A 19,704-nucleotide genomic window follows, 5' to 3' on the forward strand; every position below is an offset into this window, starting at 1 on the left:
TCAGTCCTGACAATACCAGTATCCCAGTATCTGCGACCATACCTGAAGAGTTGGAGCAATAGAACGTGCAATCTCTCAGTAATAGTACACGTGTACCACAATGCAATTCTGGTTGCTTGTGTTTAACCTTCGTTCCTTCAGCCATACAAAGATGTGAGGGCTACTTCACTGTCTCTTTTCATATCTTTATGCCAGTTGAGGTACTTGAACCTGTGCTAAAATCAGCAAAACAGGGCACAGTTGTGGTCATTGTGCTTCTTTCCGCGAGGTCGCCTCACACAAGCGCCACAAAGCTGCGGCGGGATGCAGTGGTAATCCTCCACGTTGACAGCCGCCACACACACGGAGACATCAGAGGCGGCCGGGCGACACGCCGGCGCTCTCGAGAAAAAGAACAAGATGCCCCGCCCTCTTCCTAGGAGGCGATGCTTTTTTTGAAAATAAACATGCGGCGGCGGTGCCAAAGCCATTTCACATGGTGAAAAGGCGACAGTCCACTAATCTATGAATAGGCCACCAGCGACAAATGTTATCTCCGTGTGGCATAGCAGGTTCAAACCCATTCAGCCTCACAGACCAGCACTAAGATGATGTCACCATAATCCTCAAGCAGCCCTTTTGTTGCCTCGACGGGCAGGTGACGGCTTGTGTGAGTAAAGAGCACTGCAAGGGCAGCAAGGAGAAATGAGGATTTATTTGGGGACGTACAATGGAGCTCTGGACACTCGCACATTGTATGTGCACACTTGAGCTTTCAGGAGACCGACGGTGCAAAAATACTGTAGCATGCCATACCCTTTTTCAGCTGTGTCATGAAGGAATCATGTTTGATCAGTCGGTTTTGTGGAATTTCATAAGAAAGATACCCAGTACTTGGCTATGTGGAGAAATTTCTACAGAACTTTGTGGAGGAATGTGTTATCAAAACTTCAAATATTGGAATATATTTGAAGATGGCTAGTATGTAAAATGTTGCCTTGCAAATGCAAAGCAAAAAAATCCACATAGTAACAGTTCATAACGTCCCAAAATCTTAAGTTATGCAAACTTGTGCGCAGTGACTATGTTTACATGCGTTCAATAACTCTTTCAAAACCGATATACCATTGCTACCATCCTTAAGAACTACCATCACAAAGGTAAATAAAATGACTTTATTATACAGTACAGTTTATTTCTTTAATTACAATACAATAGCACATTTATTATACATAAAATAAGGTATATTTTTGTGTAGTTTTAAGGCTTATTTCGTAGAAAATTATGTTTTATCGGGACCTGGGAACGGATTATTCTCATTTTAATGGTTTCTTATGGGAAATAAATGTTCGGAAGATGAACTTTTCGCCTTACACACACTTTCTGGGAACCAATTATGTTCGTGAGCTGAGGTATCACTGTATTGGCAATATTCAGATTTTGAAAGGCCATGTAAACGTGCAAAATCACGAATGAGACCTTTTCTAACCCAAATCTTTGGTCATTTATCATGACCGGGGTACCTCCATTGAACAGAACATTCGTGATCTGCGCATGATGTGTTTGCAATGAATCTGGGTCTTTTACAGGACCGTAAGTACAGGAACTACTTGTATGTGTGGCGGCCATCTTACATTGCCAAATGCTAAGCGAGCCTAACTTGAATACATTGGTTTCACATAAATACACAAGCAGAGGTAAACAAACATGGATGGCGACGCAGCACACTTTTGGAGCAAGGAAGAAACCAACTACTTCATTAGTGGCGTGAGTGGAATGAATATGTCTTTCAATGACTGTAGAAAATACTGTAAAAAGCGGAAATGATATCTATATGTGTACTGACATTGCCCGTATGTTACAGTTTAAATGGAGATATTTGTACCCGAGTAACTGCGTCCACTCCCACATGTAAAGTGGTTATCTTGAATAATTCAGAAACCGGAATTTTACCCTTAACCCGAATAGTAACAGCAGTGCAATACTGGCCAAGCACTGTTCAGGTGTATTAAACTTTTTAGTACTTACTTTAGTACGAATTTAGCACGAAAATGTGCAATACGAATTTACATGTATAACGGAAGGTATGGTGTTCCACAAGGTTCAATTCTGGGGCTTCTGCGGTTTTCATTGTATCTGCTGCCCCTGGGTTCCATCTTAAGAAAACAGCAGTGGTTGTTACTTTTAAACTGCTCCGAATATGGAATTGAGTGGAGTGTCCTAACTGCATGATTTGCAATGCCAACTCATTCTAATCCAGCACAACTAGCTATCTAGCAAAACCAAAGGAACACTTCCTTAAAGAAGATGGGAAATGGTCTCTGAATTCAAAGTGAAGAAGCCAGATTCAATTAAAAGGCTATTCATCTTGTTCACCAGTACACCCGCTACATATTTTGAATTTGGGAGGAAAAAAAAAATAAAAAATAAAAATATATATATATATATATATATATATATATATATATATATATATATATATATATATATATATATATATATATATATATATTATTTTTATTTTTTTTCAATAAAGAAGGAATCTGGTAGGTGCAGTGTTAATGTTTAAAATTTTCATTATGTTAAAGAGAAAATATGATTTTAATTATATTTTCGAGGCAGAATTTTTTGGTTGACCAATTTTCGTATTGTTAGCTCATTTTTTATTTTTTTATTTTTATTTTTTTAACCCAGCCGTAATGAAGTTATAATGTGAATCCCCCTACTCAATGATGCTCCTGTTGCTTAAAATAGTTATTGGAACTTCCTTTACTTTTTGTGTGACTACAAATATGCCTAAAAGTGGAAATGGCTGAAGAGAGGATCGAGTTAGTGGGTGAGATGGGGTCAATGTCTTGCTTTTAAATGGCTCTATTGCACCCCTGATCCCAAAGGCAACGTACGTTCTGTGAAAAGACTCTTTTAATTGATTGCTATAGAGGTATTGATAACTTAAAAGCAGCTAGTTTTATGGCCTTTTTAAGCACCCTGTGAAGACATTAAGGAAATTTCCCAGTTCACTGGCACCTATGCGAGAAGCACCAAAGAAAGTTGCGCTTTTGCCATGCCAAGCGCGATTTAATTGGACTTGTGTTGCCTCGGACTGGGTCAATCGCGAGGCCGTGATTGGGCGCCGACTAATTCGGGGTAGGAGGTCCGAGGGAATTCAACGGACGCCCAAGGACAGAGAAGCAAGATGTCCAGAAATTAGACAGGATTAATTGAAAATCTTAATTACTTTCCGAGGGCATAAACATCTCAATATCAATTAAAATGAGTTTCCAGTGCACTCGGAGGATACGAGGTGCAGCAGTTAATTAGATGTAGAGACTGACGGCTCAACTCGCCACTTTTCCGATGTAAAGCTCCTCAATTGAACGCCAATGATTTAAGGGCATGAATAATACATGTTAGGCTTTACTCTTTTTGGAGCATTTTTCACCTGTTCTGCGTCCGTCTTCCGAGTCGCCAATTCAGAGTTGAACAAAGTTGAAGGTTAGATAGATAAAGCAAAGTATATTGGGGGATTATAATTCAAGTTTCTTAAATTATGGAGCGCATATTAAGCAGAGTTATATGACGGAGGCCAACAGGGAAATAATATCCTCCAGTTGCCGCACTCGTGCTGCATGGTCGACTGAGTAGATAAAAGCCGGCCTAAAAAAAAAGAGAGAGAAAAAGAAAGGCGAGTGGCTGAGGAAATGTTTTGGCGGTGTAACACTGATTGTTATTCAAAGGGACGCCCCCTCGAACCAACGCCAGCAATGGGGCCTGTCTGTCGTTTCACTTTAATGCTCGTATTTATTCATTTATCTATCAACTTTCGTTAATTCAACACTATCTTTTGGGAATTATTCAAGCCCCCATTTTGTTTCTACTGTCAACCCTCCCCCACCCCCTTTTTCTAGAAAAAGAGGGCCAGTCATGAGCCATTTAACCACGGGGAAAGCAGAGGCCCCCTCCACCCCCTGCCCACCTCTAAACGGGTCTTTCGGAACCCATCTAGGAAGCGCATTGGAATAGCGGAGTAACAAATGGACAGTGGAAGCGGTTTGTAATGGTGATTAGGGTCTGAAATTGGTTCAGATTTACAGTGTCAGTCAGAGATGGAGGCAGAGGAATAAGCAGTCTAAGCGGTCTAATGGATCCATCAGCTCGCTCGGGCGGCTCAGCGGGCCGAGCGGGGTCACCAGCCATCCGCGGGCGCCACAAAAGCACTTCAATTTTGTTAGGAAATGTATCAATTTAACTGACTCGAGCGCCACACTGGAAACCTAATGAATCTGGACTCAATTTTCCAGCACACTGACTCTGGCAAAGCGGAGGAAACAATGTCGGTGGCGAAGGGGTGAACTCGGGGCCCGGCGCCATTGGCTGGCGAGGAAGCAGCGCCATCCCCCCACCCCCGCTGCCGACCCCGGGAAAACAAGGGCGGCCCGAGCGTTTATCTAGCGATAGCGGCGGCGTCGACTGCTGTCACTCATGTAACAATCGCGTCATTAAAGGTAAATTGGCTTCGATTTCAGCGGGATGATAATGCTAATTGAGTGGCAAAACATAATACCGGGGAACTGTTGTGTGGCGTCAAAGGGAGGAGGGGGACAGATTAAATGGCCGCACAATAGCGGGCTGCAGGCGCGGCAGATGTTGCTTTGTGTCGATGACTGAATTGACATATCTCTTGCTTGTCAGGCCGCGGCTTTTTCGAGGAGACTCCCAGGACCAGATGGCCCCCACGCGCCGGCCCAATAAAGCAGTTAAACAGTCTGAAGACGACCGAGGAAACGTGCCGCCCGGTAATTAAACACGAGTGGGGGGCCCCCACTCTATCGACCCCGGCCGAGCAGTGCCTGACGGCCGGCTAATGAGGCGACTTTAAACTGTACTTAGGGCGTTTACTGTACATTATGTCCACACGTAAACAAACCATTTGCCCACTCGGCGTCCACAACAATGACGCAGGCCAGCAAATGCATGCCAAAGCAACAGGTGGCGCTACAAACTCTCACTGACCGTTTATTTCAGCCATTTCAAAGCAGGCGAAATCATGAGAACAGCGGCTCCAGCATATGTTGGAATGTTGTCATTCTGGTGGATCTTTACCAAAAAAATATAAATAAATAAATTAATAATAATAATAATAATAATAATGCATTAATTAAATAAATAAATAACAATTAAGTAAAAGTTTTTTGTAAATTTTATTGAAGTCTTGGATCGAAACCGATGTTATTGTGCTGGTTTTTCCCAAAGGTTTTGCCAGTTTTTTTTTGCACAATCTTACTGACAGAAAAAAAACAACAACTTCCGGATCATCTCCAAAATCTAATGAATATGTTTTGGAGATGATCATGAGGTCTTTTGTTTGTTTGTAAGCAGTTATCAAGTTAAAAGTTATTCCCAAGACTTTTAAATAAATACGTAAATAAATAAAGCCTAAAGGCTAAAAGCCACCTGTTCTTATTTTTAAACCCTCAAGGAGAAAGGGCGGTTTACTGTAATTTTTTCAAGTCATTTTTTACAGCATAACTGTACTAATAAAAAACATTGTTGAGCATGACCGAAATCAGTTTATTGCTCCATGACTAATTATCACAAAAAAACACATTTTTTTTCCTAAATGTTTTTATTGTGGCAGAGTTCCAGACACTGCGCGACTGTACAGTTCACTTTTCAGTGCCCTAAAACAAAGGTTGCAAGGGTCCTGATGGCTTAATTAAAGCCATAGAATTGCTGCGATGATACAAATGATAATCCACATGGAGATTTCAAGTTGGTTTGCAGATCAACCCTAAATTGAGTGAAAAACCATTACCTTCAAAAATTTTAAAAATTGAAAAAATTAACAAAGGTATGCTTTACCCCAAGAAAGCTCTGACTTAAACATAAAACAGACTTTTTATGATTTTCTTTCTTTCTTTATTTATTTATTTTCGCCGAAAAAATCTTGCTTTTTGCAACCTAGAATGTAAAAGTTGGCATGATGTGGCCTCAAGCCTGAAAGCCATAAATATATTGTTATTGTACTATTTTAATCCCTCAAGGGGATTTGGTGCAATCCATCCGTCCATGCATTTTCTATAACACATATCCTCAACCAATTGCTTGAGTGAGCAGCCCGCACTTGACTCTTCTGTTAGCCAGCATGTTCGTGGTGACAGAATCATCTCATAAGTGAGGTCAAGGCAGTTTGTTAAATGGCTTCTGCAGGAGAAAAGATTGAATCTAATGTTGCATAAGTAGATTATTTTAACTGGCAGCCCATTTGGAGGATTATTCCTCTTTTTTTTTTTTTTTTCATTTTTGGAATTATTGTTTGAACGATACGGCACACCTTGGACATGCGTCAAGTGTATCTGGCGTTTAGAGCACGGGGTTACATACTTTTATGTCGGCCCGCATAATACAGTGGCGGGCTTGTCGGCCTGTTATGGAGGAGGAGAGGCTGCTGCCCCTTTACTTGACCTCCCCATTATGGCGAGCACTGATCTCATTTGACAAGGCCGGCTGGAGCAGCCCCTCAATGTCTGACACGTCTTTGGAGAAAATCCTCCTCAATGCAGTATTAATATTAAAAGGGAGGTGCAGCGGCGGTCCGGTTGTAATCAGCAAGCCGAGAGAAGGGGTTGCAGCATTCTGCTCCTTTCAAGTCTATGACTTGAATGTTATAGTCGAATGAACTTTCTTGACCATGTGTGTTTCCTTGCTGCTGCCTTAAATTGCAGAAGTCAAGTTAACGCATCTAATCTTTAGTCAAACCAAATGTTACGCTACAACCAGCTGAAATCAAAGCAAATAGTATAAGAGAAGCTCAGCATACCTGACAAAACGTCAATTTAGGGAGCGTCGAAGATTACATTTTTTTTTTTTTTCTTACATTGTTTGCTTTATTTGGTTTTAGTGTTTTTCGTTTTTTTTTTCTGGGACAAGACTCATTCTAAGAGTATTCATCTGTGACTAAGTTTACATGTAGGCAATAACCCTTTTAAAACCTTAATATTGGCAATATTCGGGTTTTGCAAGGCTATGTTTACACACGCAAAATCCTGAATATGCTCTTACTCGGGTTTTTAAAAACCCGAATAAGAGCCCTGGGTTACCCCTTTCAAAACCGTAATTCTTGCACATATAAACACATTCGGAATACCTCAATTGAATGACGCATTATTTTTCTCTCTGCGCATGCTGTCTATCTTGATCTTTATAGTAACGTCTTGTATGCCCAGCTCCGTCCCATTCGCCTCGCTTGAATAAATTGATTTCTCCACTCCACTTTCACATTATTTTGTGTCTCTACAGCGAAAACGCCGCAGTTTATGCCTATGCCTATGATGTATGCTGTGCCCGATCAGGAAGTAGCCAGCCAGTCACATTGCAGCGGGTTATGTTTCACTCAGTCGGCGCGCTCTAGTTGCTACGGGAGAGCCAGCGGAGGACACGGCGACTTTCGAATGTACGCTTTAAACAGTGCAGAGGGAGCATTAATGCACAAGCGGTATTTTTTTTCCACCAGCATGTACTTGAAAGTTGCCCGCATTTGCTCTCACTGTCAAGTCCTGCCCGAAATACTCAAACCGATGTTAACAAACATGACGCGCCACACTTCTGGAGCGAGGAGGAAACCGACTCGTTTATGTAGCGTGGTGAGTGACATAAATATAATGTCTTTTATTGAACGTAATAAGTTAAAAGCGGAAATGACGTTATTTACGTAATTACGTTGTCCGCTTGTCACGGTCTGAACGGGATAGCTATTCCAATCAAGCACAAATGACATGTAAACAAGAGAAACTCAGTCCACAACACATTTAAACATGTTACCTCGATTTTTTCACAAACCGGAATTCTGAACTTAAACCAAATATTGACTGCATATTAAAGTCAGTCAAGACTCAGGCATCTTATTTTTGTAGTATGTGCGCTCAGGCTCAGTATCTTGATTCCCCCACCCCCCATTTTCCGTTTCACACCATAATCACACAGTCCATGAATCACCCTAACCCTTGGACCATGCACATAAGTTTCCCAACGATTTGGACTGCAAAAACTGCTGGCCTCCTGCACTGTCACAGTGACGTATAAATGGAGGTTAGCTATATATAAATGCTAGCTAGCAACTTGTAAGACAAGCGCATGGGTTTAAAATTGGTCCAAAAGGATAAACAGTTCCAAAAATGGATTGATGGACGGATGCTTTTTTTTTTTTTTTTTTTTTTTTTTTTAAACTATGTGTTTTTGGCAAAAGTCCAATTAGTTTAACCATTTAAACTGAGTCCAGTCCCCGCTGTCTGTATGTATCTTGGCGATCAAAACAAGACCTCTTGCATCCAATTATTTTTGATTGACAACTGTCAGAGAAGTATTTCATTCAACAAAAGTGGATCATTTTAGTTGCAGTGTTTGGCTGTGATGATATTGTTGTCGTTGACCAATTTTTCGCACTGTTGTTTTCCCAGCAGAGATGTCTGAAGACACTCGCGAAATTGCAGCGCTGCCGTGGAACTGGAGTTGATGCACCTTTTCTGACAGTGTATTATTCAGTCAAAGATATTGTGTTTGACTGACTATTATCTCTAGGGCTGTTTTACTGGCCAAATAGAGCAAAGAGTTGCGCTTGGGCCCTTTATAAAGGCAACAGCGCTTGTATATTTCGCTGTCTTTTCTGTTTTGCTTTGATGAGAGTGGAAGCTGAGCTTTGTTTATTTGGTGAGGAACAAACAGATTTGTGCAGAGGCCCCTTGTGAGAGATGCTATTTTAAAAGGTTGCCACTGACTATTTTGTGTTTTCACCCCCACCCGAGGTGCTGCACCGTGAGACATTTAATGGAGGGACCCGCGCTTTCATATCAGTAAGCGAAATCAAATAATGCAAGATGATTTACTCCCCCTGGCAACTAGGGAGCGGGCTTCTATCCTCCGGCCAGGCGCCGGGGCTTGAGCGTAATCAGTTTGAAAATATTTCAATTATTGTGTTGATTTTAGCGGATTTGAAAGGCGCCGCGCCTCGCCACGTCGCGTCCATGACCTGCAGAGGAAGGCATCGATTTAAACAGGTGTCAGAGCAGGAAACACACAGGCAATTTAAATGGGAATGGGATGGCAAAGTCATTGAGCATTGTCGAGTGCGTGTGTGACATCCGCCCGATGTCGCCGAATCAATGCAGCTCAGCTCTACTCGGCAGAAATCATCCATCTGTGGGCCGCTGAGGGATTGCTTTTCGTGCCCTGCCTTGTTGCGCATTTTGTCTGCAAGGAATAAGTGACTTTGAAAAAACAATTAGAGATCAATTCATTCTGTCAATAAAATAATGTGGTTTATTTTCCTTGATAATGCCAATACGGTGACATTCTTCCAACAGAAAAAATATGTCATTTATTGTATATATTTGTTGAGAAAAATACATTGGAAGAGAAATAATCGTATATTAAATCGCAGTCACAATATTGATGAATTAAAATGTAGTAAATTGAGAATTTTTAAAGGCTTTTTTTCATACAGCTCAATATCTTTATAGGTGTACCTAATGAAGTGTCAATTGAATGTAGTGTGTACATTTGATCTGATTCGATCCCACCCACATCCCATCAATGTGCCTTAAGAGGTATTCATTTGCAATTTATGCCCACTTATTTTGGGTTCAGTATCTACAATATGCACAGAATGAAAACCCAGCATGCAATCTAACAGTATAATATGTTTAAGCACCTGCTCGCAATTGCCCCCTCCTCTCTCGTCTGTTTGAGGGCTCTTTCAAACACTTTGCAGTCAGGGTACTATTTTTGAGTGCTGCCGAAAGTCTTTTCATTTGACGCTCTTCTTAGCAGGGACCCCGAGGTGGTGGCTGGCGTTGAGGTGCTCCTCTACTCTTATATGACAACAGGGTATTGAGGGGAGTGGGGGTGTTAGGGGGGGGGGTCCGGTCTGACATGTTGTCAGGAGGCAGAAATTCAAAGTCACTCCCCTGCTTGTAAAACCTTGTAAGCCTCTTTGCCTGCCACCCAATTCATTACCGGACACAGTGTGTTTGAAGGAAGAAGTTCATCCTTTATATCCTCCAACATCGCCGCCATGGGAAGCTAAGCGATATACTGCACCTATAGGCCACCCTTAGAGTGATGCTAAATTACAAAAAAAAAAAAAAAAAAACACATGAGAGGCAACATACAATTTTAGTATGATTCACCGCAGAAATTTGTAACAATGAAACCGTTTTTTGTGAATGAATTAGGGCTGGGTATATGGCCGAAAAATAAATATCTTTTTTTTTTTTTTCCTGCACTCGACGATTACGATTTTAAACGATTTTGATTACTAAGTACACTGTAGAAAAAATTATGGAAACTCATAGCCTTAAAAATATTAAGTAAACTTAACTTGAACTCGTCATGTTTAAACAAGTTGTTAATATTGAGTGCACAGTACTACCACAAAGTATCTATTCCTAATGCTAACTTGATTGTTTTAAGTAGGGCTGGGAATCTTTGACTGTCTGACGATTCGATTCGATTACGATTTTTGGGTCTACGATTCGATTCAGAATCGATTTTCGATTCTCGATTCAAACGATTTTCGATTCAAAATGATTTGATTGACAAATGATTTCTGCTTCAATTTACAGATATGCACAACATTGTCATGATCTACTCCAGTCTGGTTTGCAAGACAACATGACAAATAGAGACATTAAAGTGTCTTTTTTTGTTTTTTGTTTAAACATTTATTAATTTTGTATTGTAAGTGCCTTTTTCCACAAAAACAGCATGTGGGCTACAACTGCCTTTTCCCCTTCTTCTTCATTTCTAATTTAAATAAAATCAATTTTTGGATATTAATATCGATTCGATTCGATTAATAAATGAGAATCTCAATTCTTTTATGAATCGATTTTTTGGCACACCCCTAGTTTTAAGTGTGCAATGCTGATTTTTAATTACTTATTTTGAGTATATCTAATGCTAACTTGGTTGTTTTAAGTCTGCAATACAAATTTTGAAATATTTTATTTGAATATCTAATCCTAATTCTAATTTATTCGTTTCAAGAAAAAAAAAAGCGCCGAGAAGGCCGTAGTTTCCATGTAATCAAACTAGTATTTTAGGATGTGTTTCATTTAAAATAAGTTGCACTACTTTATATAAATATTGTAAAATGTATGAAATTTTATGCCAATAAGAATATATTGGTTGTTGTATGCAATAAATGTTTTTGTAGTAACAGGAAAATAACAGCAAATGTATAGTTCAAATGGAATATACAACATTTCACTACTAAAGAAATCCACAAGTTCTATCCATCCATCCATCCATTTTCTTGACCGCTTATTCCTCACAAGGGTCGCGGGGGGTGCTGGCGCCTATCTCAGCTGGCTCTGGGCAGTAGGCGGGGGACACCCTGGACTGGTTGCCAACCAATCGCAGCCACAAGTTCTAAATACTTAATTTATTTTACAAGACAACTGAGTACATTAATTTCTCCATCAAGAAGTTCTAACAACTTTTTTTTAATGAATGTTGATAACTGGTTTATTATAATAAACCCAACAAACCTATATTTGTAGAAGGTTTTATTTATTGTAAAATAAATCCTGACAATAAATTATACGCTAATAGCTTGTGTTTCAGCCTCCACTGAAGAATGACAAAATGTTGGTTGTTGTGTCCCTGAAAACATCAGGACGTTTCTTCAAGGATCACTTACCAGACATGGGAAAAGTACTGATATTCCCTACTTGAGTAAAAATGCAATTACTCACTCAATAATTATTCATGTATAAGTAAAAACGTACAGACTCTGAAATGTACTTCACAAGTAGAAGTAAAAAATATTTTTACCGGATGTTTCCTCCTACGTCAATTAGCTAATGGAGCAAAAATGGGTATAAATCGGCTAGTTGACTCTGACTTGCCCTGCATCGAGTCGACAGTGTTGAGTATCATATGATTGAACCTTCTTTCATTTTGTTGACTGGCAGTCTGAGCGTTCTTCTTATCAAGTTCAAATTAACCTCTCTAATGGCGGCGCATTGCCCTCATATTCACGGGTTGTCCTAATCTAGCCAATTGCACGTCATGTGACAGCGTGTCGAGCCATTCACAAGCTAGGATGTAGTGGAACATGGAACAGGAGACATCGATGGCAGCTTTTTTCCAATATGAAAATAGAATATACATGATCATAATAAGTCATTTTATCAAATAAATTATTGTGGACAACAAAACAATGTCAAACCAAATATATATAAAAAATAAAAATAAAAAACAGTGACAGTTAGTAACACTATGTGTTTGGAGCAATATGTGGGACATGCCAAAACCGCATATGTAACTGCAGTTATTGTTACCTCTTAATGTATCTAATTTTATTTGACGTAATAGTGTTTCCTTTTGAACTTTTATTTTGAAAGGTTTACATCCGGTTGGTCTGCGCTTATACTTTCAGTTTTACTCTTCGAGAAGTTCCCAAACACAGACAGGACCTTGCTAAGAGACTGGCTACAACGCACATATGATGCTAGCTATTTTGTCACTACCTATTTTAAAGCAAGATTGAAGAAGACGATTTAATCCCCTTTATATAGCACGCACCCAACGAGGTATTTATAATTTGTTTACTTGTGTACTTTTTTCTTTTCTTGAGATTCATGCTGCAGATGACTTTATACTTTATGTTAAAGTAGCTCTGTTCTCTGTGTGTGTTGTTTAGTTTTCACGGTGGTGATGACATTTAAGGAAAAGTCAAGCCTTAAATAAACCAGATGTAAAGGAAACCACGTGTGTCTGTTCGTGCTTGGAGGGAGTAACAGCACACGTCTAATGAAAACATGTATAAAATGTAAGAACACATTTCAAAAGTGTACCAGCGTTCAACCACTTAAACACAATTCAATTGTTTCATTATTCCTATACATTTTCATAGTAATTGATTGATTCTGATGACACCAAAAGGCACAGTGTACCTGTATATAATATAATTGAATCCATATTTTTAAACCTGAATGATAAATAAGCAATGCCAAAATAAATTTCTGTATACATGTTCCCTTTGATAATTTATACATTTTATCAATCCAGTTTGAGTCTTTACACACAAAGCAAACTGCGCAGTCGCAAAGGTGCGAATGCGTGCGCCGGCATTCATCTCACTTCCGCTGGTTAGTCCATTATGACTCATAGGTGTCATAATTTAATCGTCTTGTTTTCTATTGCCTGCGGATACTTCAGGGGCCAGGAAGCGGCTGTGTAAAATGCAGCCCGGTGCTATTGCACCCCTCTCTCTCTCTCTTCTCTTCCTCTCATCTTAATTGGAAACACTGGGGGGTTTGCATCCCTTTCACTTTCACTTGACCTTAGAAGATGAACCGCTGATAAAGATGAGAATCATTATCTGCCCAAGAGAACTCAGGAGGAATCATTTCCTCCTCTCGTGTTCCGTTCATTAATTTGCAGAGGCGCTTTAAAGATGTGTGAACGAGCCGGCTTTTGTCGGCGTGGTCACTTATTGAAATCACAATTCTCTCTAATTGGAAATCACACCCGTGGAGGCATGTGGCGTGCAATCACTTATTTATTGGAAACTGACAGCTCTAAAATACTGCCCAAAAATGTAAAAAATCAATTGATCATCCCACCTGCAACTGCTTCATATTAGACAATGTGCTAATTCATAAATAAAGTGTTAACCCTTAATTGGCATCTGAACCCGCTATGCTAATTAATATGTTAATGAAAGTGCTTCAAGAATAACATGTTAATACAAGTCAATTATGAGATTGATTGACATCAGCTTACCACAAATGCATAGAAAGATGTGATCACTATGCAAACTGTGCAACATATCCCATGGAAGGCGTGAGCAATCCAATTGATTACGCGCACGTCACTCGTATCACATCTTTCCCCGTTTAAATGAATGCGAGGATAAAGAATATGTGAGTGTTAGTACTGTTATAGTTAATATCTAAATGTATTGCTGCGCATTTTATGGAAAATGTAAGTTACTTGATGGCTTATACACAGTGTGTTTCCGATTATGTGTTAGCATTAAGCTATCACAAAATAATTGTAAGATTGTTTATTTAGAGATAAGCACACAGCTGTGTTTTTGAACCATCTTTGTTGTATTAGTTGTTTATATCAACATTAAACTTGAAAAAGTGGCCGTATGGTTTTCTCGAAAATGTAACGATATAGAAGATCTGGTTTAGATAAAAGTATGGCAGCATTTACTTTGAAAGTTGCCAGTTTCTAGTCAATAGCTGCTAAATAAGCGTTCCATGTGTTAAAATGTTCCCTCTGCAGGTTCCCCTCCCGGCATCAATAAGACTTTGGGCTCCCGGGTCGTCCGCTCCATCGCTGATGGATGTGCTCACACCTCCGAGAGGTAAGCGCCATTGATTGTGTCCTGTTATCACCTTTCATTTGCTTGCTGCCTCTGCACAATAGTTTAGTTTTTGTTGTTGTTGTTTATCCTGACTTTGTGTGCCAGTGCCACTATTTTGGGCCACGGGATGCCGACCCGAATGGGCCATTATATACTTACCATTTAGAGTCTCCAAAAATGGCCCAAAAGTACATTTTTGTATTTGGACCAAAAGTATTTTATCAACGAATCAACCCAGGATGTTGTGGTGATGACGCAAGGAAAAAAAAAAATGCCCACAGCCCATGCTTCACTGGATAAAGTTAGCCTCATATTGCTAGCTTCGGCTAGGCTGATGCCACTACGCTGTTACACGCTTCCTCCCTCTACAGACCACTTTTTATTTATTTAGATTTCAGGCCCAGTTGAACACCCCCCCCCCCCCCCCCCCCCCCCCCCCCTTGGGCCATTAAATGAAAAAGTGTACCCAGAGTGAAGTGTCTGCTCCAGTCCCTGAGCTTCGTGACAGAAAGTGTACATGTCAGTAGTTAGCAGGGAGCGCTCGGGGATTAAATCATGTGCATGTAATGGTGAGATGTGAGGTCTTGGCCTTGATGGTGTTCAGAAGGTTTGCAATAGCGCTTTAATTGTGAACGTCTTGGACTCCCTCTCTCGCCTTGCAGCTCTTGTCAGGGCGTTTTTAATTGCAACCAAAAATGTCTATTAGTCAAGTTTCCCTTAGGCGTGCACTGTATCCATTATGGGGGTCAAATTGTGAACTGCACTGACTGACTGCAGAGCTTCTGTCAATCTATTAAGAAGTTTGTTTTGTTGTAGAATTCCATTCAAAAAAAAAGAATTAATGAAGTAAGATTAATTTGTCTTGCTTAAGAAGCTTTTTTTTTTTAATTAAGCTTGAGCCAAATGATATTCTCTAACCTATTAAACCAACTATTACACACTGAATTTAGTCATTCATATATTGATGACATATTGTGTGTTTTTTTCTTGTTTTTTTTTTGTTCTTTTGTCTTGAGTGGCAAGCAAAAAAAAAAAAAAAAAAAAAAGCCCCCCCCCCCTCTCAGCAATAAGCAGCAGTTTGGCAGATAGTGAACAATTCTTTAAAAAATCCATCCATCCATCCATCCATCCATCCATCCATCCATTATCTGCCGCCTATCTGGGTTCGGGTTGCGAGTGCAGCAGCTCTAGCAGGGAAGCCCAGACCAATTAAACAATTCTTAAAAACAAAAAAGGTCAAGTGCTCACGTGAAGCTGTTTGTTCCCACACCTAATTATGTTTGCTGTCAAATTAAGCATAAAAGAGTGTAAGCGCCATTTCAGTTGATTTAAAGTGAATGCCATTTGAGTTTAGATATTTATATTTTTGGCAATACATTTGATTTGAATATTTGAATATTTTCTAAGTTGATTTTTGATGAAAAACAAATGACATTTTTTTGTGTATATTTTTTGCATTGAATTACTTATAGAATGTTGCGATAGGGGGCGCAAGTTCATTGTTGTTATTGTATACGAAGAAGAACTGTGATTCTGTACATTGTGGAAGAAGGAAATAAAAGATGGTTGCAGCAACACGGTCTTCTTACCGTGCTGTTGTCACGCGTAAAAAACAAGTCTCTGTCAGCCATTAATCGAAGAGGTAAAGGAACCAAATGAAACAACAAACAATTCGCCTCTACAAAGAGAATTACACGTTTTGTTTTAACGAGCCAAACAAAAAACTGCTAGCTTAATGCTAACACACAATGCAAAATGCCATTGACTTGCTTACAAAACTATCATTGATTACATATTAATTTAAAAACTTTAAACATTAAATGTAACTCATTTTTTGCTGACTTGTTGAAGACTTTTTGGAAAATATTTGCCCCTTTTCTCAAAACAACCACTGGCTAATTTAACCACAAACCACCGTTATTCCTTTTCATTATTGGAATCTGTGAGTGTAAATTGTGTTTGTAACGTGAATGGGCAGTCTTGCTCAGCTCTTGTTGCACTTTTCATTCATGTGGACACACAAGATGGCCCGTGGATTTAAGACGTCTTCTAAAGGAGCAACACACACACAAATAAATATAGACAGTCGCGCATGAAGGTTTGAAGACAGTGTTTAAATCATCCCATCGCGGCAAGTTTTTCACACTTCACGCTTTATTAACCCCCGGGGCAAAGATTCCCCAGGAAGTCGGCCAAAGGAAAAGACTTGTCTCTTTCATACAAATCACCAGCAAGTGCTAAGCTCCCATAGACAACATTTACACGCTGCCAGGATTGAGCGTGAGGGTGTGTTTCGGTAAATGGCTTATGTGCTCCCACTCAATCACGGATACCAAACGGCAGGAAATGCTAAGTAGTGTTTTTAACTTTAAGTCTTAACTAGCGCCCAACCGAATAAAATCCTAGGTACTAACTAATCGGCTGATTAATTTAGAAATATATCAAGTAAATAATATATTAACTTTCTTTGAATGCATAAAACAATAAAGATTACAGGTAGAACATCTGACTGTTTTACAATGCTCTGTCCTGCATGTTTTGCAGAGGTGGGCAAAACTGTCGTTGCGTCAGCCCGTCATTGACGGATGCACAAATTTTGGCAAGAGTTTCCACATTTCGGTGAGGCCTTTATGACGCGAGGCCTCGTAAAAATACACCGGCTGAGAAGAACCGTCTGTACTGACCTGGATCGACGGATATGAACCTGCTTTAGTCGGTGCACAGCTCATTTGTTTAAGTTTACAACAGAGGGAAAAATTGGCAAAAATCAGCTGATTTTTTTCTTGGCTTTTTTATTGGGTTTGAATGTTATCTTTGTCTTGTTTAAAATATAGTCACAAAAAAAAAATGCCGATGTTAAAAGAGCTCATATCGGCCGATTAATTGGTCAGTCCAAAAATGTTATTCAAATGTAAAATGACAAGAAAAAAAGTAGCAATACAGGTTTACCACTAATCTCATCCTCAACCATCTTATTTTCATTTTATAGTCATATTTTTGGGCCCTTGCAAATGTATACAGACTTTGTCAGAATGTTGGCGGTACATCTTGCTGCTTCCCTGTTGGAAATCATTTTCCAATTGTCCAGTTGGAAAACAAGATGCCCAAAATCATTGCCATTAGTCGACTTCAAACTTTTAAGCATCAATGTGTTGTAGTCAAGTTGACTCATCGACTAGTTGGCTCTACTTTCGAAGTCTTACATTTGATGAAAATCACATTTTAATTCACAAATGTAAAACTGTTACATTCAACATATTTTTCAACCAAACTTTTAAGAAGTCCAGCCTAAAAATAGATAGCAAAAGTTGATAACAAAGTTCCATTTAGCATCGGTGATGAAAAGGTGCTGTTGGATTTGGTTGCCTCCAGGTGTTAAGTCAAACTTTCACACTTGGATTGTTCTTCTCACACTGATTTAACCCCGCTGTGATAGCGCTGGACGGTCTTATTGATATTTGAGACAACCTGCTGTCTGTCTGAAGCCCACCTGGACGTCGCCATCCCTCGGAACAAGCAAGCGGCTCGCTTCGGTTGATGCTTCTCCTTTTTCATCTCTTCCCGCCTTTTCGCTATTGACCAAATGACAGTTTGATTCTGGCAAAGCTTTCAGGCTGCAGCTCGGGATGTTCTCCAGGGTTCTTTGTGTTTGACTCTGGCAAGCCTGGTGATTCACATCGATCGGACAAAAAAGCCAGCGAATGGATGACATCAATGGAGAGCCCAAACGGGGACCTGGAGGTTGGTTGCACTAATTTGTGCTCGTTTTAGATTAAATGGGAGAGAGACACTGTTGAATCTTGTCTACTTTTTCTTGTAAACCAGAGTTTTATGAAACACCCTGGACACCATCCTGCGCATCTGAGCAGAAGGTTCTCCTAATTCTGGATCACTTTATTTACTTTATTTGGTGTTGAACTTTGAAGAGGCCTGCAAATTCCTGTTGTTTCTGCTTAAAAAAAAATAAATGTCACCACTGCTGTTTCCAGTCCTTGAACATTCCACCTTCACTGTTGGAATGAGGTCACAGAATTTTACAGGTAAGTTCTGGTCCAAGGGCCTTGACCTTTTACATTTCCCCCAAATAGGTTATTTTGTTCTCAGGAAAGGTTTATTAATTAACACATTCACTGCCAGTCCAGCAAAAAAAAATAGACATTGACGTCTTTTTCCGTCAATGGCAGTGAATGAGTTAATTATTTAGAATGTTTTCAGTCAGAGTTGTAGTAGCCCTTTGTTTAAAGTTCATTTTCCTGTCCCTGATGGTTTGAACAGTTCAGATTGCACATCAGCGTTTTTAACTAAATACTGATCAAATACTTGATGTTCAGCAAGCAGGTCTCAAAAAGGAAGTTTAAAACAGTGAGTGGGGGACATTTGCAGAACTACCAAAAATGAATGACCACAGCAGCATTTTAGCAGTCATACTTTCTTCTTTAAGTTAAAAAAAAACACAGAGCTAAGGAACACATATGCATGATGCTTCACCATTGTGTCTCTTCTTTTAAGGCACAGCCCCGCCTGCTATAAAATGGATTTATAAGCATCAACGACTTAACACGAGAAAACATGTCATTGCAGAAAGTGTCTCGGTTCTGGCTAACCGTCTTTTTACAATGGCATTTGACACTTTGATTTCTAAGAACAGTGGCTTTTAATTGGCTAGATTTACTGTGAACATCCTATATGGGAAACTGTTTGCCAATAAGCCTGTATTTAACTTTAGTGAAGCCAATTACAAAGCACAGATTACCACGGGAAAAGGTGCTAATTGGTGCATATACACAACTGATCTGTATGTAGAGATTCTATATGCTCACTGGCCACAACATGCAGTGTTATTTTAGTGATTCAATGCAAGAGCTATTTCAAAAATTCTGCCTAATAATGAGGTGGCCATACAACAATGTGTGTATTATTGTGCTTGTATGTTTAAACCTGATGTCTGGTTACTTCTTCAGCTCCATTAAGCGTCATAATGTTTTAAACAGCTCCCAATTAAACTGTATTGTGTGTTTTTTGAATCCATATTTGCAGAGTTTTCTTCAAAACATAAATAAATCAAATGACTTGCATGCAGCATGATTTCAGTGTTGTAACGTGTGCTTCCGCAAGCAGCCCGCCGTCGTGCTCTGATGTGCCATGCAAAGTCGCGCGTGTACGCCACTTTTTGTTTTGTTTGTTTGTGTTTGTGTCTCCTCGCCTCTCCAGCTCTGTCAGGCCGCCAGCTGGAAGACGAGCAAGAGGATAACACGCATAGCAATCACAACAAGAGTGGAACTCACCGTTTCGTGTGCAAAAATGTCATGTTTTCAATTTCAAGTATCAGTATATTCTGACCTATA

At 39.7% G+C, this 19,704-nt stretch overlaps 1 protein-coding gene across 1 annotated transcript in view; it reads left to right on the top strand.

Annotated features, from left to right (window-relative positions):
* Window positions 1–19,380, top strand: part of micall2a (mical-like 2a) — a 118,953-nt gene extending 99,573 nt beyond the window's left edge. The window contains exons 19-21 of the mRNA XM_077527636.1: window positions 14,278–14,359; window positions 17,966–18,100; window positions 18,185–19,380. The gene's annotated coding sequence lies outside the window, so the exon portion shown is untranslated. The remainder of the gene's footprint in view (window positions 1–14,277; window positions 14,360–17,965; window positions 18,101–18,184) is intronic.
* The last annotated feature ends 324 nt before the right edge of the window (window positions 19,381–19,704 follow it).

This window comes from Festucalex cinctus, chromosome 1 (assembly GCF_051991245.1).
Source record: "Festucalex cinctus isolate MCC-2025b chromosome 1, RoL_Fcin_1.0, whole genome shotgun sequence".
In the NCBI taxonomy this organism is placed as follows: Eukaryota; Metazoa; Chordata; class Actinopteri; order Syngnathiformes; family Syngnathidae; genus Festucalex; species Festucalex cinctus.